We start from the raw sequence: 21671 nt of genomic DNA, 5'->3' as shown, positions 1-21671 counted from the left end.
ACCCTAAAATACGGCTACATTTGGTATTTTTAAGATTTTAACAGAATTTATAACGTATATTATTTTTTTTTTAATTGCTCAATTTGTACCAACTGGTGGATTTTATTCAAAGATCGGCCCGGCCGAATTTACATTTTTTTTGCCAAGATATCATTTCGAAATTGTATGAATTGTCAAAATCCGTCAAAACGTTCTTGAGTTATAAGCATATTGACTAATATTCTTTTATATGGTGAAAATAATTCTTTATTTTGTTCACAAAAAGAAAGATTGAATTTAATATGATAAGCTAAAAAAGAAAAAAAATCGTTCATTATATAAAATTGCCAGAAAAAATTAAGTAATTGAAAAAAGAAAAAAAAAACTAACTCGTTCACTGGTAAAATGTTTACAGGGCCTTACGATATTAGGCCTTACTATTATTCTTAAATTCGATTCCATTGCAAGAATTTTCTCTTTTTTTCCAATTTTAGAATTTTTGCATTACGACAGGCTCTTTTTATGATATTTTAGCGATTTTGAAAAAGTAGTTATCCTTTAACTTTGGTTAGACCGCGTTCAATTATTTTGATATCATCTATTATGGTTCGCCACCCCATAATTGGTTTCGCTTTATACTCCCCAAAAAGACTACATATCATATTAGAATTCAAACAGGAAAAAAACACTAAAAATGTTCATTCTATAATCTTAAGTCAAAATGGAAAAAAATCATGCAAAATAAAAAATTACTATTGTACATTTGAAAAGTCAAAATGAAAATTTTGAAATATTTAATTTTTACGCGATTTTTTTGGATTGTATCCTTTTCGCCCAAGAGACAATTTCGAATTTGTCTGAGTCGTTAAATATCTTCATTATCTGGTAAATATAAGGATTTTAGGTAAATCAAGATAGTGGGCGTAAAAGTAAGCATGGTCTATATTTATACCCTACACCACAAGGTGGTCATTATACCCTACACCACAAGGTGGTTATTATACCCTACACCACAAGGTGGTCAGGGTATTATGTATTTGTGCATTTGTTTGTAACAGGCAAAAGGAAACGAGATAGACCCATAGTTCCTTTTGATGATCTGCATAGAATCACATTCTGAGTCGATTTATGCATGGCCGTCCGTCCGTCTGTCCGTCTGTCCATGTATTTTTGTAAACAAAGTACAGTTCGCATTTATTGCCCTATCCAGATGAAATTTGCACAAATCATTTGTTTGGCCTAAGGACGAACCCTATTGAAATTGGAGATAATCGGTCAAAATTTAGATATAGCTCCCATATATCTTCGTCCGATTTGCCTTCTATTGTGCACTAAACATGTAATTACAGCCCGAATGTTATGGAAATTTGCACGTACGATCAGATTGGACCTGCATTGTATTGTGCACTAAACATGTAATTACAGCCCGAATGTTATGGAATTTTGCACGTACGATCAGATTGGACCTGAAAATAAATATGCCAAATTTGATCGAAATCGGTTCAGATATAGCTATAGCTCTCATATATATTGTTCATCCGATTTTTTATTTTTGTCCTCCGCAGCCGTAATATGCACTCTGTTACAACAATATTTGGGGAAATATATCAAATACAGCTCAGAAATACCTTATCTAAATTTTATCGAGATCGGTTCAGATTTGGATATAGCTCCCATATATAACTTCGTCCGATTTGCTTTGATTGTGCACCCAACGTCTAATATTTGCCCAAATTGGATGAAATTTGGCACTTACGACCGAATTGAGTCTAGAAGCTAGTATGTCAAATTTGGTAAAAATCGGTTTAGATATATATATATATATATATATATATATATATATATATATATATATATATATATATATATATATATATATATATATATATATCCCAGTCTGTGTTATGCATAAGTTCACGTAACTGCTTAAAGTTTGTTTTCGAAAAACATAAGGATTTCTCACTTTGAGTCACGGGTATGATTTGGTTTCCAGTAGGAAACGAAACATTAATTTTGATAGTTGGATGGTGCTGGTCTTCGGGAAATGTTAACGGATCAATTCGTTGAATGTAACAATCATCCACTTGATTTACAAATATCAGGTCCAATAACTTATTATAGGTGTTACGGATACAATTTATTTGAAAAATACCAAGATCAAAAAGTGTATCGAAGAATAATTCATAAAATTTGTGTATATTTTCGGGCAGCAGGTATTTATCCCCAGGTAAAAAATTCCACAACATGTTTGGTATATTAAAATCGCCAAGTATACAAATTAGATCCTCTGGCTTAGTTTTTTGTAAAACTGCTTTTAATGCATGGCTATGCTTTTCATAAATTATTTGCGGTGATGATGGAGGAATATATGAGCATGTTATAAACATTTTTTTCAAATTGTTTTTTACTTCGACAGCAATGAACTCAATATCAAGGGAAGAATCAAGATCCAGTAATTGGCAAGAAAATATATTGGAGACAGCTATGAGCACTCCACCGCCGTTGCTTACACGGTCACGTCTAAAGATATTGTATTTATTTGACAGAATTTCCGAGTTTAAAATACGTTCATTTAACCAGGTCTCAGTCATTACTAAGATATGATGTTCAAAGGTAAAACTGTCAACATACAATTTCGATATTTTAGATCGAATACCGCGGACGTTTTGATAGGCAATAGATAATGTATCATTACAAAAAGTGCTTAGTTTTTTGAAAAGTTAACAGAGTTTTGATGAATGTAACCATTATTATCAGGCATTTGTCTTTCTCTATATACGTATTCACGAACTATAGTATGTTTCGGCCAGAACTCAGGATCAATAAGACGAGTATACATTTCATCAGAGGTTGTAATTTTGAATGATGCAATTGAACGTTGTTGCGAAAAATTGAATTTATGTATGTTAATATCATTAAATTTTCCAATTTTAGATATGATGTAACGGTCAATTGTCTCAGTAGTGGTATCCGCTGGAAGTCTTGAAATGAAAATGATTCTTTTTGGCGGGACGGCAGTAAGGATAACCTCAACAGGGGTTACGTTATAAGGAGAAGAAGGATTGACGACTGATTCAGGATCATGGTTTGTTAGGCGTTCAAGCCTGGTAGGAGGTACATCATTAACGGAAGTACTGTATGAACTAATTGGATTATTTGACGTAGAAGGATTGGATGAAGGAAGATTAGGTATAGGTGATGAGTTGTTGGAAGTAGAATCAAGCATTGGCACGGAAGGGGTGTTTGATAATGATGTACTATAGTTATTTTCAGAGCGTTTTTCTTTGTTTGCATTCCTAGCTGATTTTCGACGCTTCGGAGATGATTGTGGTGAATTCATATTCTCTAACAGCTTATAATTTTCAAATAATTTACCGTAATCACTTATTCGATTAGAGAGTTTAGCTGAATCTTCTAGAATCTACAGAAAAGTTTGTTTTTGAGATTGGAAAAATCGGTAAAAGCTCACTCCAATTTTTCTGCAATCCACACAGCACCAGTGAAGTCCCTTGTTGTTCGAAATTGCATCCGCAACAAGTCCAGAAATGTCACTACATTTAAGATGGCAATTTTCGTGACATAACCAGCATGTTATCATTCTTTCGTCTGATTTTATTTTGCAATTTTTATTTAAACACGCCATTACAGTAATATATTTTTACAATATGACGTACAGAAAAAAGTTGTAAAATTTGAAGCAACGTAAAATTTATTTGCGATGGAAACGGTGTAACAGGGTTTTAATCAGGTTGATACAGCAAAAACAGGGTGTTGTAGTGAAACAGGGTGATGTAGTTGATGTAGTGAAACAGGGTGATGTAAACAGGTTAGTCAATCCAGGACACACACCGCAACGATAGCAGGGAAGATAACAGGTTCACAAGTTCAAGCCAGTGAACAGGTACGATCAACGAAAAAACAGAATGCGAGATGACGTACGTACTTGTGTATGAACAGGTAGGTTCAACAGCAACTAAAGATAACGAGAGCACTTCTATTTATGTTATTTACGAATGATAGCATAAAAGGAAATGGTAAAATTTATCAATGTTGGTTTTTGTTTTGTATTTCTAACTGCTTAACATCACAAAGAAATGCGAATACTCGATAGCACACAATGTTGGCGAAACTGTGAGAGATCAATGGCTCAGATTATATGATGATTTTGCTGCGACGAGGCGAAAAAATTGTAAATTTATAGGAGCGAAACACAAACACGACCGTACAGTACCTCATTATATTCGGTATTTTGATGATTTTAACTACATTATAAACGGATTTTTTTTCAAGTTTTGCATTTAAATATTTTAATAGCTTATGACAAAAGTTGCCTATGCAGGTCCATAGGCCATAGGTATAGACCCTAAAATACGGCTACATTTGGTATTTTTAAGATTTTAACAGAATTTATAACGTATATTATTTTTTTTTTAATTGCTCAATTTGTACCAACTGGTGGATTTTATTCAAAGATCGGCCCGGCCGAATTTACATTTTTTTTGCCAAGATATCATTTCGAAATTGTATGAATTGTCAAAATCCGTCAAAACGTTCTTGAGTTATAAGCATATTGACTAATATTCTTTTATATGGTGAAAATAATTCTTTATTTTTTTCACAAAAAGAAAGATTGAATTTAATATGATAAGCTAAAAAAGAAAAAAATCGTTCATTATATAAAATTGCCAGAAAAAATTAAGTAATTGAAAAAAGAAAAAAAACTAACTCGTTCACTGGTAAAATGTTTACAGGGCCTTACGATATTAGGCCTTACTATTATTCTTAAATTCGATTCCATTGCAAGAATTTTCTCTATTTTTCCAATTTTAGAATTTTTGCATTACGACAGGCTCTTTTTATGATTTTTTAGCGATTTTGAAAAAGTAGTTATCCTTTAACTTTGGTTAGACCGCGTTCAATTATTTTGATATCATCTATTATGGTTCGACACCCCATAATTGGTTTCGCTTTATACTCCCCAAAAAGACTACATATCATATTAGAATTCAAACAGGAAAAAAACACTAAAAATGTTCATTCTATAATCTTAAGTCAAAATGGAAAAAAATCATGCAAAATAAAAAATTACTATTGTACATTTGAAAAGTCAAAATGAAAATTTTGAAATATTTAATTTTTACGCGATTTTTTTGGATTGTATCCTTTTCGCCCAAGAGACAATTTCGAATTTGTCTGAGTCGTTAAATATCTTCATTATCTGGTAAATATAAGGATTTTAGGTAAATCAAGATAGTGGGCGTAAAAGTAAGCATGGTCTATATTTATACCCTACACCACAAGGTGGTCATTATACCCTACACCACAAGGTGGTTATTATACCCTACACCACAAGGTGGTCAGGGTATTATGTATTTGTGCATTTGTTTGTAACAGGCAAAAGGAAACGAGATAGACCCATAGTTCCTTTTGATGATCTGCATAGAATCACATTCTGAGTCGATTTATGCATGGCCGTCCGTCCGTCTGTCCATGTATTTTTGTAAACAAAGTACAGTTCGCATTTATTACCCTATCCAGATGAAATTTGCACAAATCATTTGTTTGGCCTAAGGACGAACCCTATTGAAATTGGAGATAATCGGTCAAAATTTAGATATAGCTCCCATATATATCTTCGTCCGATTTGCCTTCTATTGTGCACTAAACATGTAATTACAGCCCGAATGTTATGGAAATTTGCACGTACGATCAGATTGGACCTGCATTGTATTGTGCACTAAACATGTAATTACAGCCCGAATGTTATGGAATTTTGCACGTACGATCAGATTGGACCTGAAAATAAATATGCCAAATTTGATCGAAATCGGTTCAGATATAGCTATAGCTCTCATATATATTGTTCATCCGATTTTTTATTTTTGTCCTCCGCAGCCGTAATATGCACTCTGTTACAACAATATTTGGGGAAATATATCAAATACAGCTCAGAAATACCTTATCTAAATTTTATCGAGATCGGTTCAGATTTGGATATAGCTCCCATATATAACTTCGTCCGATTTGCTTTGATTGTGCACCCAACGTCTAATATTTGCCCAAATTGGATGAAATTTGGCACTTACGACCGAATTGAGTCTAGAAGCTAGTATGTCAAATTTGGTAAAAATCGGTTTAGATATATATATATATATATATATATATATATATATATATATATATATATATATATATATATATATATATATATATATATATATCTTTATCCGAATTCAAATTAATTATGCACCAAATGGGCAATACAAGTCCGAATTTAAAAGATACAAATGCTTCGGCATATTTAGTCCTTTGAACTTTAAATTATAATTATAATCATGGCGTGTATGATTGAATTCTCCCATAAAAACTTTTAATTATTATGCGCAGCTCTACTTAATTAGCAAAGTGGTGTAGGGTATCATAAAGTCGGCCCGCCCGATTTTAAGACTTTCTTTACAGGTTTCTTCTTTAAATCCTAACTCGGGGTATGACGAACGTTTGTACATATGTCATAAGGTATATATATATATAAATACATGGACAGACGGACAGACGGACGGACGGACATGCATAAATCGACTCAGAATGTGATTCTATGCAGATCATCAAAAGGAACTATGGGCCTATCTCGTTTCCTTTTGCCTGTTACAAACAAATGCACAAAGACATAATACCCTGACCACCTTGTGGTGTAGGGTATAATAACCACCTTGTGGTGTAGGGTATAATGACCACCTTGTGGTGTAGGGTATAAATATAGACCATGCTTACTTTTACGCCCACTATCTTGATTTACCTAAAATCCTTATATTTACCAGATAATGAAGATATTTAACGACTCAGGCAAATTCGAAATTGTCTCTTGGGCGAAAAGGAATTAAATATTTCAAAATTTTCATTTTGACTTTTCAAATGTACAATAGTAATTTTTTATTTTGCATGATTTTTTTCCATTTTGACTTAAGATTATAGAATGAACATTTTTAGTGTTTTTTTCCTGTTTGAATTCTAATATGATATGTAGTCTTTTTGGGGAGTATAAAGCGAAACCAATTATGGGGTGGCGAACCATAATAGATGATATCAAAATAATTGAACGCGGTCTAACCAAAGTTAAAGGATAACTACTTTTTCAAAATCGCTAAAAAATCATTAAAAGAGCCTGTCGTAATGCAAAAATTCTAAAATTGGAAAAATAGAGAAAATTCTTGCAATGGAATCGAATTTAAGAATAATAGTAAGGCCTAATATCGTAAGGCCCTGTAAACATTTTACCAGTGAACGAGTTAGTTTTTTTCTTTTTTCAATTACTTAATTTTTTCTGGCAATTTTATATAATGTACGATTTTTTTCTATTTAGCTTATCATATTGAATTCAATCTTTCTTTTTGTGAACAAAATAAAGAATTATTTTCACCATATAAAAGAATATTAGTCAATATGCTTATAACTCAAGAACGTTTTGACGGATTTTGACAATTCATACAATTTCGAAATGATATCTTGGCAAAAAAAATGTAAATTCGGCCGGGCCGATCTTTGAATAAAATCCACCAGTTGGTACAAATTGAGCAATTAAAAAAAAATAAAATACGTTATAAATTCTGTTAAAATCTTAAAAATACCAAATGTAGCCGTATATTAGGGTCTATACCAATGGCCTATGGACCTGCATAGGCAACTTTTGTCATAAGCTATTAAAATATTTAAATGCAAAACTTGAAAAAAAATCCGTTTATAATGTAGGTACCATGGGGGTTATAAAACGTGTATCTGCACATACAATTTTCTGTCATAGACTGTAGTGTCAATTACGAATTTCAAATACCAAATTTTAAAAAATTCCAGTAAATAATATCCCTAAAATCATCAAAATACCGCATATCGGGAGGTACCGTTATATGAGGGCTATACGAAGACGTGGACGTTCGGACATAATACACATTTGAGTAAATTTTAGGACATTGCTTGGACAGCTCTACTTAATTAGCAAAGTGGTGTAGGGTATCATAAAGTCGGCCCGCCCGATTTTAAGACTTTCTTTACTGGTTTTTTCTTTAAATCCTAACTCGGGGTATGACGAACGTTTGTACAAATGTACTTTTATATATATATATATATATATATATATATATATATATATATATATATATATATATATATATTGTGGTGATATAAAAATGAATAATATTTTATTTAAGCTCAAAATTGGAATGAATGAAAATGTTTTTACAGACTAAACAAATGTAAAAATTGAAACAATGTGAACTAGGATGCATATAATTAACTAAATGTAAAGTAAAATGACAAAGTGTACCTACACTACTCCCCCTGCTGAAGCACTAATGTCCAACAAATTAAAGGTAACTCGCTTGACTTTTTTAATCTCATTCTGAGTTTCGGTATTCTCGACAAAGGCCGGTTTAATCCTATCTATCGATATACTTCTAATATTCCCGTCTATTTCTAGTTTGAAACATTTCTTATCTCTTTCTACTACTTTATACGGTCCTTCATATGGATGCTGTAAAGATCGACCGTTTTCTACCCGAACAAAAATATATTTACAACTAGAAAGATCCTTGGATATATAAGTTCCTTTAGTAGCATTCTTATGATGAGATATATTGGATCGAATGTCTTTGAAATATCCTTTCAACTTATCTACAAATTTGGTACTGTACTCCGTCGAGCTTGGCACTACTAACTCCCCCGGCAACCGTAAGTCTTGTCCATAAACCATCTGAGCTTTAAAGTACATTTCAATCCTAATAATACCATTGGAAGCACATCAAACCACTTTGTTTGCTGATTGCTTGCCATTATCGCAGCCTTAAGCTGCCGATGAAACCTCTCAACCATGCCATTTGCTTGAGGGTGATATGCTGAAGTAGTAATTCTGCGACTACCAAGTAAATTTGTCAATTCTGTAAACATTTTTGACGTGAATTGAGTACCTCTGTCAGTTGTTATTCTGAGAGGCACCCCAAAACGAGAAACCTATTTGGTAAATAATACCCGAGCTACTGTTTCAGCCGAAATATCCCTCAGCGGATTTGCTTCAGACCAACGTGTGAACCTATCAATTACGGCTAACAGATAACGATGGTTGCGTGACGGTGGCAATGGGCCTACAATATCGACGTGTATATGTTCAAACCTACCCTTCGGAATATCAATTTTTGTCACTGGCGATTTTGTATGCCTAGTAATCTTCGATTTCTGACAACTTATACACTCCTTTGCCCAAACGTTTATTTCCTTGCTCATGCCTGGCCAATAATACCTCTTACAAATCATCCGACGGGTACCTCTAACACCATGGTGGGAAACAGAATGCATCTTATCGAATATAATTCTACGCATCGCTAATGGTATGTATGGTCGCGGTGTCCCTTGCAACACTTCGCACCAAACATTGACGTTAAATAACGGAATTTCAATCAACTTCAAATTATGATATTTCTCCTTGTTTCGTGTAATCTCTGCCAGATTGTCATCTTTTTGCTGCTCAGCACACAATAATTGTAAATTCAAATTGGAAAGCGTATCAGCTACTACGTTGAAGGTCCCCCGCACATATTGAATACCATTCGTAAATTGGGAAATGTATTCTAATTGTCGGATCTGTCTTGGACTCCTCTCTGTTTTTGACTCCAAAACACGTGTCAATGGCTTATGGTCAGTATACACAGTAAAACATCTTCCTTCAAGAATATAGCGAAAATGTTTTATATTGAATGAATCGCCAGTAACTCGCGATCAAACGCACTATACTTTGCTTCTGTATCGGACAATTTCCTTGAGAAGAATGCTAAAGGCTCCGTAACACTACCACGTTCTTATTGTAAAACCCCTTCTATGGCAGTGCCTGATGCATCGACCGTCAATGTTAGTCTCGATTTACCATCAAAATGACTCAACATTATTCGTGATGCGAAGGCTTTCTTTATGTCGACGAATGCTTTCTCAGCTCTATCATCCCACGTAATAATTTTCTTTCTTTTTATTCAATGCATTATTTATCATATCATGTATAGGACTAGACAATTCTGCCAATCCGGAAATATACCTGTGATAATAATTGATCATACCCATGAATTTCTGCATTAATTTAACTGTATTTGGTTTCTCAAAATCGCGAATGGCAGAGACCTTCTCGTCTGGTGGCCTAATTCCCTCTTCTGAAACATGGTGTCCTAAAAAATCGACATTTGTTGCTCCGAATACACACTTGCCTGGCTGGATGTTCAATCCGTATTCCTGTAGCCTACTAAATACCACACTCAGATGCTTTAAGTGTTAGACACCGTGAGTATATAAGCAAGATCGGCATAATAGAGTGAAACATAAAAGTGACAATACGTTGGAATACAGAAGTGACATTACAGTGAAACACAAAAGAGAAAAAAAAACATTGATTTATAAAACTAACAAAAATACAAAAAATAAATAAAAGACATTATACAGTGACGCAATTTGGAACAAAATACATTGAGACATCAGAACAGTTTGTGAAACCGATTTACAGAAGGGGTGACGACACAACAACAGCACTCAAACCTGAGACCCAAAACCAGCAACAAAGTGAGTAGTCGTGGAAATTCTTAAGCTATTTTAGAGAATAAGGCATAAAAGGAGCAGGCAAATTCTTGATATTTGCTTTGAACCTTCTACTCGCTTTGTAACATAAATTAAAAACATACATGCTGGCTTCTTTTGAAACTGGAAACTGCCCTTAGACTCAAAATTTACCATAAGCACCTAGCCTTGACTCACACATCACAAAACCTCATTTTAAGCCACTATCTTGGACGGACATTCAACAGAAAAAAATGTAGCTTTTTTATATACTTTAAATTTGCCCATATTTTAACTGGAAGAGTTCTTTTGGAAATTGCTGAACGTGGAAGTCCACGCTGATTTGACCGACATATTGACACATATACCTCTATGTAAATTAGATTTGGAAAATTGGCGTTACTAATAATACATAAACCCCATATTTGAAAAAAGGAGATTTACATACATCATCATTTAAATACATAGCGAAAATATAGTCGCCATTTTTTTGGAAAAATTTGGCGTCTATCGAAAACATGAAAAAGTAAATAACAACTGTTTAAAAAATAGCGTCTGGTGGACAGACAAAATTTAACCTAAAATTTTTTAAGCAATTTTTTGAGAAAATATTGGAAAACAAGCAAGAGTCTGGTGGACAGACACACATGTGATACATAACCCACAAATTTATTTGAAATTTTGGAAAAATACATTTTTTTTATAAAGTCTGGTGGACAGACATAAAATCGATCCCATCTATTTACAATTACATATTCTTATTATAATTTTAACCTCTTTTACAATTTAGCAAAATCTCTGTTGCTCTAAAGAGCTTAATATTTTTCTGGGACCCAAAATTAATTTCTGTAATTTTTGGCAGAAATATTTTGCTGGTTTTTTCTACTTTTGCGGATTTTGACCCAAATTATTTTCTTTTGAAATATTTTGCTGGGACATAAAATTTTCCGCTGAAATATTTGGACCTTGACCCAAATCAAATTTTTTTAAAATTTTTGCTCAAATTTTTGGATTTTTGACCCAAATTATTTCTTTGAAAAATTTTATCAAAAAATTTGGCGAATTTAGAAAATTTGTTGGATGAGACGAATTTTCACAGCAATAATCAGCGTTATTGGCTTTTATAAAATAAAATCCTCCTGTTATAGGATATTAAGCGATTTTAAGTAAAAATTTTGAAATTTTTGTTCGACAACCCAACTCACATTTTTTCCTTCGTTGAAATTTTTTTTTTTGAATTCTCTGAAACTTTTTGAGTTTTCAACTTCTCTTTGAATATCAAACTAGACTCTCGTGATTTTTTGGAAAAAAATCGTTTATTGCAGCAATACATCTCTGGTAGTTTCTGTTTTTGCAATTCTAGTTCACCCACTTTTGTTTTAAAAACTTTTGGATTATTTGTCGATTTGCAAAAATAAAATCCTCCTGTAAGTGGACTTTAAGAGATTTTATTTTCCTTTTTGCTCATTTTGGCTAAAAGTTGACTCCTTCTGGCAACCCAACAAACATTTTTAATCAAATCAGTCCGGCGTCAAATACAAAGAAAATTTTTGAAATTTTTCAAAAAATTTGAAATTCTTGAAAGGAAACGAAATATAATTTGATTCAAACCAATAAGATAAGATCGTTTTCGTCGACAAAAATTGGAGAGAGAAACTTATCCTCATTTTAAAAATAAAAATTTGGATAAAAGTTTAAATTCTAAACCAAGTTAGTCCTTTTCGTTGGGCAACTTTTCTTTTTTGTAACAAAACAAATATTTCGTTAAGGTCAACGCTCAGCTTTCAAAATGGATAAAACTTTAAGCGATAAATTTACAAATTGCGTCAACGATCTTCTGGATTATATTTCAATTTTTTCAATAACCAAACCTGATGACACGGTACATTCACTGGAAACAACACGAATGGAGTTGGACTCTGCATGGGACCAAGTCAAAAGAGCATACATAGACTGCCGGGATTATGTTCCAGAAGAGGAAGGAAAGCCGATCGATAAAAATAAACTGAGGAAGCACTATATGGATACCATGGGGTCGTACAAGAAAGCGCTGAATTCAATAAATGGACAAATTCAAAACATTTTGGATGAAAAAACACAAGAAAAAATGAAAAGAGAGTCAGAGATGTCACAACAAGGAAGGGAAGTGGATTTTACTAATGTATCGCGGCTACCCCCAAGCGATACAGACAAATTTAAAGGTGGTTATAGGGAATGGCCTACCTTCAGAGATCTATTTTCAGCAATTTATATAAATAACTCAAAATTAAGCAATGTCGAAAAATTATTCCATTTAACGCAAAAGACAGCAGGAGAAGCTAGAGAAATTATTTCACATCTCCCACTAACTAATGACAGATTTACATTAGCATGGAAAAATCTCACAGATCGTTACGAGAATAAACGGATGCAAATTACTGAAGAAATCAAGACACTTTTTAATCTACCTGGGGTTTCTACTGAATCAAGTCACACTATACAAAAACTACAACGCACTGTTAATAGCAGCATTCAGACACTGGGGATGCTTGATGTCGATGTTAAAGAATGGGATCCGATTTTAATATACATTTGTTCAACAAAATTACCTAGAGGCTTTTTAGAAGAATTCGAGAACTCATTAAGCGATTGTAAACAAATTCCAAAATGGGAACAGTTTGACTCTTTCTTAACAAACAAATTCAAAACTTTGGAATCAGTTGGAAATATAAAGCCCTCTACATCGACATTTGCTCAACAAAAACCAAATAGCAATCACACGCCTAGATTTTTGAAAACATTTCAAACAAATGTCTCAAAAAATACAAACAACTTTGGAGGAAGACCTACTAATGTAATATTACCTCAACAAAATAAGCCGAAAAATACTCAAACTTGTCAAGTCTGCAAATCAAATCATTTCATAAGAGATTGCAGCGAATTTTTGAAAAAGAGTGTGAATGACAGATTCTCATCGTGAAAACATCACACTTATGCTGCAATTGCTTGTCATCAAATCACGGAGTAAAGGATTGCAAAAGTTGCTTTGGCTGCCGTATTTGTAATATGAAACACAACATTTTGTTACACAAGGGAACGGAAACCCAAACAACCAACTCATACCTAGCCCGAGTGGAAGCACGACCTAGTACTAGTGCTGCTGCTCTTTCAAATCTAATACAGTCCACTACAAACCTAGAAACAACTACTATTACTACTTTGACCCTCCAAGATAAGCAAATTTGTGAGCGACAATCTGGAGGAACACTACTCTTCACAGCAATAGTACAAATTGAAACCAAAGGACAACTTTACGATGCCCGAGCTCTAATAGACTCAGGATCACAATCCACCTTTATTTCGGAAAAGATGAAAAACTTTTTGAAGTTACCTACACGGAATAACTTAGTTCATGTCACTGGCTTAAGTCAATTTGTTTCTGAGACTTCAACGAAATCTTGCTTGTTTACTATGAGATCCAAATATGACCCTAGCTTCAAACTGGAAGTCTGGGCTCCAGTTTTAAAGAACTTACCTTCAAATCTACCACCACAAAACTTAGATGAATCACAACTTCGAGATGTAACAGTATTAGAACTGGCTGACCCGAAATTTTACGTTAGTCAACCAATCGAATTACTTATTGGAATGGACATAGGACCATTAATATTCACAATTGGAACTCCAATGAAAACATTTGGAGAGACCCCTAAAATAGTTTTACGGTCAGAAGAAGACCAATTTTGTGAACAAAACTTCATTGAAACAACAATACGGAACAAGGATGGAAGATATGTGGTGACTCTCCCATTCAAAAAATGCGAAGAATTGGGGAATTCCCGAAACATCGCCCTTGCTCAATTCTACAGAATGGAGAAAAAACTTATGAAAACACCAGAGATCAAAGAACAATATGATGCTTCAATACTTGAATACTTAGAACTTGGTCATATGAGGAAAGTCAATCCGAATGAAATCGATAAAATGCCAAATTATTATCTACCACATCATGCAGTAATTAAGCCAGATCGAATCACGACAAAGTTAAGAGTCGTCTTCAATGCTTCTTGCCCATCATCAAACAAAACAAGTCTCAATGACATATTGTTTCCGGGACCCATTTACAACAAGATTTGGTACTACAAATTCTAAAATGGAGATTTTTTAAGTATGCTTTTAACACCGATATTACAAAGATGTATCGTCAAATACTTTTGGATTCGAATCAAACAAAATATCAAAGAATTATCTTTAGAAAGTCTCCGGAAAACCCAGTAGAAGATTATGAGCTGCTAACAGTTACATTTGGAGTTAACTGCGCACCATATTTAGCATTGAGAACTCTTCTTAAACTAGCAGAAGATGTAAAAGAATCATACCCTAGAGCCGCAAATATAATTTTGAATAATTTGTATGTTGATGATGTATTAGCTGGCGGTCACACTGAAGATGAATCAATAAAAGCTCGAAAGGAATTAACTGCCGGTTTTACACTAATGAAATGGGCGTCAAATGATCACAAAATAATACAAGATATTCCACATGAACATTTGCTACCACTCAATTGGCTAGACATTTCCGAAGATGCGTCAACTAAGACCCTTGGAATTCGATGGAATATCTCAATCGATTATTTTTCCTTCACACCACCTTCAATGGAAAATAAAAATATATCTTCAAAAAGAGAAGTTTTATCAACTATAGCTAAATTGTTTGACCCATGTGGATGGCTGGCACCTGTGGTCGTCGTATTGACTGGGATGATCAATTAAAGCCCATAACTCAAATGAACTGGAACAATTTTGTCAAAAATAGCAAAGATATTGAATATCTCAGAGTTCCTCGATGGATTTAATACACGCTAGATGGTTCTGAAAGCGTGTATGGAGCCACTCTATATATTAGGGTGGAAAATACTGACCATAAGACACATACATTCTTATTAGCAGCAAAGACTCGTGTCGCTCCTATTAAAAAACTATCAATACTGTGACGACGTGTTTTCACTTTGAAGCTGGGGTAGGTTCAGCGGGGGCCAGAGTCGTCACAAAAATTTATTTGTTAGGACATAAAGAGAGAGAGAGCGAAGCAAAAATATTTTCTTAAAACGTTATAAATTTATTTCCTTAAATAACACTAAACACTACACTAAACACAATAAAATCACGTTCAGAACGTTTTACGAAGAACACTAAATCACAAAGTTCAGTCGAAATGTTAATAAACGGGTAGCAGTGGTGGCAGCTTGGCACAGCGGCGGCCCGATGAATAGGCGAGCGACGAATAGAGTGGCGGCAGCTTGGCACAGCGGCGGCCCGATGAATAGGCGAGCGACGAATAGGGTGGCGGCGGCTTTGGCACAGCGGCGGCCCGATGAATAGGCGAGCGACGAATAGTAGTGGCGGCAGTTTGGCACAGCGGCGGCCCGATGAATAGGCGAGCGACGAATAGGGTGGCGGCGGCTTTGGCACAGCGGCGGCCCGATGAATAGGCGAGCGACGAATAGTAGTGGCGGCAGCTTGGCACAGCGGCGGCCCGATGAATAGGCGAGCGACGAATAGGGTGGCGGCGGCTTTGGCACAGCGGCGGCCCGATGAATACGTCAGCGGCGAGTAGTAGTGGCGGCAGCTTGGCACAGCGGCGGCCTGATGAATACGCGCACGACGAATCGGGTGGCGGCAGCTTTGGCACAGCAGCAGCCCGATGAGTACGTCAGTCGCCGTCAACGCAGCCCGAAGAATAGGGAGTATTGCTACAACCCTCACTTGACCCTGCGTTCAGTCGCCGTCAACGCAGCCCGAAGAATAGGGAGTATTGCTACAACCCTCACTTGACCCTGCGTTCAGTCGCCGTCAACGCAGCCCGAAGAATAGGGAGTATTGCTACAACCCTCACTTGACCCTGCGTTCAGTCGCCGTCAACGCAGCCCGAAGAATAGGGAGTATTGCTACAACCCTCACTTGACCCTGCGTTCAGTCGCCGTCAACGCAGCCCGAAGAATAGGGAGTATTGCTACAACCCTCACTTGACCCTGCGTTCAGTCCAGTCACCACAAATAGTCAAGGCTTATTGTTTGGCTTACTAAGACTCAATTCAACCAAGGTTGCGCGCCTTTTCTTCCTCCCAATCACTCTTGACTTACCAGCCATCAACAGAAGACTGATCCCGATTGTGTGAAATGCGTCTCCTTTTATACCTTTTTGGCTGGACAACGATTGTTGTTTTCTCATGACAGCAGCTGATCCCAATCTGACAGTTTTTCGTAGTTCCGCCATTTGCCACCAGGGGTTCCAATGTTGTATTTTAAGTATACTTCTTTCTACTAGGGGACCTGTGTGACCGTTAATATTCAAATACATTTAAATTACATGACCCTGAGTAGCTATTAGTTTAATTCATAACTTAAATATTTTAATGCATTTTCAAACAAAAAAAATATAATTCATAGTTGATGTATATAACATAAGTAAGTAAAAATGGTATTTAAAATAATAATGTACCCCAAAAACGAAAGCATGACTTTTGGGCGTTACATGGCATCTCTTCCTCCCTCTGATTTTTGATTCCTTGATTTGCTTTCTCTATTGCTATTGGGTTTCAATAGCCAGGAAGCCCTAGGGTGTTATGTAACCTTTTATTTCTCCGACATGGGCACTTTGGTTCGACTATATCTCGGTCGAATAGGAAGGTATGTTAGAGACCAATTGCAGAAGTTCGGAGAGATACCTTCACTACCCCGTCTGCTGATATTATTATGCGGTACTAGGACCTTCGTCTAAAAATATTGTCCTTCGCCTTTGAGCCTCGACTTGTTCCAGATGAGCTCGGAATTTCTCCTTCGCCCGTTTGAATTTTTTCGTGTTGGGGCTATCTTGCTCCATCGTGATGTTGAAATTTTGAGAATTGCGATGGTCTTTGCAGTATGGGCTTATATTAGGGCACTGATTAGTTTGGGTATTGTCAATTTAATGTCTAAAAATAAAATAAGAAATTATAATGAAATGGCATCACATAAACGTAAGTGGAACTACAATCAACATTCTACTTCTATGTCTACAATTTAATTTTGTTCTTCATAAAAAGGCTTAATTTCACTTAAGTGCGCGACGCGGGTGATGTTGTCTTTTCCTCGGACTACAACGATTACTGGAGATTGGAATTTTTGTACGACAAACGGCCCTCCGTATTTGGGCGCTAGTTTGGCGGCGAAATTTTCGACGGCCTTCGACTGAGGATGTAGACGAACTAGAACTTGCTCCCCAATCTTTGGTTTCCAAACTCGTCGTCTAAGGTTGTACTGTCTCCGCTGGTTTTGAGATGCTTTTGCCAAGTTTCGACGCACTATCTTAAATATTTCTTTCAACTCCTGGGCACGGTCTTCTGGTAAGACTATTCTAGCACCAGTTCCTGTTGTGAGCTGATCATATAATGCCTGGGGCAGTCGCGGTTCTCTTCCTTGTGTCAGGTATGCCGGCGAATATCCAGTGGATTCTGATGCACTAGTGTTTATGGCTAACATTATTTCGGGCAGCATATCGTCCCATGTATTATGTTGTTTCGAAACTTGTGCTATCATTGTTTTCACTGTCCGATTTGTCCTTTCAGTAGGGTTCTCTTGCGGGGTGTAAGGAGCCGTAAGTTGATGCTTTATACCCATTTCTGCTAGGAATTTTTCGAATTGGTTGCTAGTGAATTGGGTTCCGTTATCGGTTATCAATATTTTTGGAACCCCATATCTAGAAATAATTCTTTCTCTGCATGCCTTTATTAATCCCTCTGTCGTAGCCTTCCGCAATGGAACCAACTCCGTCCATTTTGAGAATCTATCCATAATAACGAGTAGCATTGAGTTACCGTGCTTAGATCGCGGTAGGGGTCCTACGAAGTCCGCACAAATAGTGGCCCATGGTTCCTCCGGGATTCTTATCAACATTTCCCCTGCTGGTTTCTGTTGGCTGACCTTATATTTTTGGCAACATTCGCACTGCTGGACATAACGTTTGATGTCCTGGAACATACCAGGCCAAAAATATCGGTTCGCCACCTTGTTGCTAGTCTTTCGCACTCCCAAATGACCTCCGGTGACACTGTCATGATTTTCTCTAAGGACCTGAATCCTTGATCCGGTGGGCACACACAGCTTCCATGGTGTGCAATCTTCATCGTTTATTTGCTTGGGAAAATGTCGATAAACATTTCCCTCAATGATTGTATAGTCTGGATACTTCTTCGGATTCTTGGTTATGGTTTCCTTCAACTTTTCTAGCCATGGGCACGGACTGGTGTCATATTTTACTGTGGCTAGGTCTAACGTTTCCAAAGGTGTTCTCGAAAGCGCATCTGCCACAACGTTCTGTTTTCCTCTACGGTATCTGATCAAAAAATTATATTGCTGTAGCTCGAGAGCCCAACGTGCGAGTCGACCTGTAGGGCTTTCAATAGAATTTAACCATTTTAGGGCCAAATGATCGGTAATAACTATAAACTGGTAACCCTCTAAATAGGGTCTCATGTGTCTGATGCCCCACAGTATGGCTAGACATTCCTTTTCAGTCGCTGAGTAGTTCTTTTCAGCCTGTTTTAAATGTCTGCTGGCGTAGGCTATGACACGTTCCACGTTATCTAACTCCTGTGTTAGAACTGCTCCAAGGCCATAGTTGCTGGCATCAGTTTGCAATATGAACGTCTTTGTGAAATCCGGACAAGCCAGAACGGGGGCTTCAGTTAACTTTGCTTTTAGGTCTGAGAATGCTTCTTGTTGTTCGGGACCCCATTTCCAATGTTTTCCCTTTTTAAGAAGACTAGTCAATGGTTGTGAAATTGTTGCAAACTGTGGGACAAATCTTCGGTACCAAGATGCTACTCCAAGAAATCTTCGTACCTCCTTTACCGATGTTGGAGGTTTCATTTCCACTATTGCGGCAACTTTATCTGGATCCGTCTTTATTCCCTCGCTACTCACAACATGGCCTAAATACTTCGTTTCTTTTCTGAAAAATTCGCATTTCTCAATGTTTATTCTCAGGTTAGCTGATCGCAATCTTCTGAACACTTCTCTCAAGTTCCGCAAGTGTTCCTCAAACGTTTTTCCAATGACGATGATATCGTCAAGGTATGCAAAAGCGTGGGGGTCCATTTCAGGCCCAATCACACTATCTAATGCCCGTTGGAAGGTTGCCGGTGCTGAATGCAAACCGAAAGGCATCACTTTCCACTGATATAGACCTTTACCAGCTACCGCAAAGGCCGTGTATTTTCTGCTCTCCTTCGCCATAGGTATTTGCCAATATCCGTCTTTAAGGTCCAGGCTACTCACGTATTTGGCATCCCGTAGTCGATTCAGTATTGTGTCGATGCGGGGTAAAGGGTAGGCATCTGGAACAGAACGTTTATTCAATTGGCGAAAATCCATACAAGTTCTCCAATTCCCATTTTTCTTTCTGACTAATGTGATGGGGAAACAGTATGGGCTTGTAGACGGCTCTATACATCCTCGTTCTTCGAGCTTTCTCACTTCGGCATTAATCACGGCTTGCATTGCAGGATTTCGCGGAGCATATCTTAATTTAATGGGTCGATCGTCGGTCATTACAATCTTATGTTCAGCTATTGACGATAGGCCATTTAATTGTTGGAACTTAGGGAGTTCCTGTGCCAGAAAATTTTCAACGATCTCACATTGCGTTTTACTCAATTCATCGTTTAAGAATTTAGGTCTGGAGGATACATTATTCGTAGCTGTCATTGTATCTATTACCTCTTTTGATGGGGTTTCCTCTCCTATAGCCACGGTACAATGCTCCGTTGAGGTGGTTGGCTTACTTAATTTGACACTTATACCGGCGCAGTGAATGGTCGTGTGGAACTGTTTTAGAAATTCCAATCCCAATATGATGTTTTCCTTGAATTGCGGCATGATGAGAAATGTAACATCTGAGCTTTGGTTTCCAAATGTAACAGGTAACACTGTTGATCTTGTGATGTTCACCGTGGTGCCGTCTGCGAGGATAACATTTGCCTCATGCCGTGAATAAGTAAACCTTTTCTTGATTTTTTCCGCAAATTCTCTTTTTATAAAACAGCTAGTGGCACCCGTGTCGACAGTTGCTTTAATAGCTTTCCCCTCTATTAAGACAGTTGCAGTAAGGCGATATTCTTCACATTGCAATGAGGTAATATTCTGGTTACTCTTCTTTGCCGGGGGTTCATCCTGCTGCGTTTCTGGATTGGATGAGCTTTCGTTTAGCACTTGGTCACCTTGATTGGTGCAATACAGGTTATTTCTAGAGTTGTCCGCACGTCGATTATAGTTTTGTTGATTTCGAGGCTGTTCTGACCGAGAATTATTTGGTATGCTTTCGAGTTCGTCTGCCAAGGAGATCAATTCCGAAAGTGTGGTAAAGTCTTTACGGCGAATGTACCATTGATAATCCGAATGCGCGTTTCTAAAAATTCGTTCCAATTTTTGTTCTTCGGTCATATTGGTGTGCTGCATAAGATGCTGTATAGAGAGTACATATTCCTTAAACGGCTCCTTATTACGCTGTATCCTTCTCCTAATTTCATCCTCCAATTTCTCAAAGTATCTCGGTGGCAAAAAGAATTTCAGAAAATCACTCTTAAATTCGTTCCAGGTAGTCCAGTGTCGGTTGTTGTTCCTTAGCCAGATTAAAGCTTTACCTCGTAACAACTCTGGCATTACTTTAATTATTTGATTCAATTCCACGATGTACATTTCAGCCATTTCTTCTACACGTTCTACGAATCCAATAGGGTCCATTCCATTTTCAAAAGTAATATTCCATTTTCGGATTTGGTCGAGAATTACGAGTAACGACGAATTATTGGATGGCTTGGGCGGAGAATCTTTTTGAAATCCATATTCGGGGTTTGTTGGCGACATCTTCTGTACTTTTTGATCGTTTGTTACCCCTGTGCTTGACTCTCCATGTGACCTTTCCGCGGAAATGTGGGGAAGGGCGTACTCTGTTTTTATTGGGGATAATACTATTGCTTCTGCTCCACACGGTGTTACGGTTATAAGGGGTTGTTTTGTGACGGCTCGCAATGTCGGCGATTTGGTCGGACTGGTACTTTCATGTTTGTTCTGCAACTCTATAAGCCGTCTGTAT

The sequence above is a fragment of the Musca domestica genome, unplaced genomic scaffold (genome assembly GCF_030504385.1).
Source record: "Musca domestica strain aabys unplaced genomic scaffold, Musca_domestica.polishedcontigs.V.1.1 43, whole genome shotgun sequence".
Taxonomy (NCBI): domain Eukaryota; kingdom Metazoa; phylum Arthropoda; class Insecta; order Diptera; family Muscidae; genus Musca; species Musca domestica.
The sequence above is the reverse complement of the archived record's forward strand: the minus strand, read 5'-3'. Positions refer to the sequence as shown.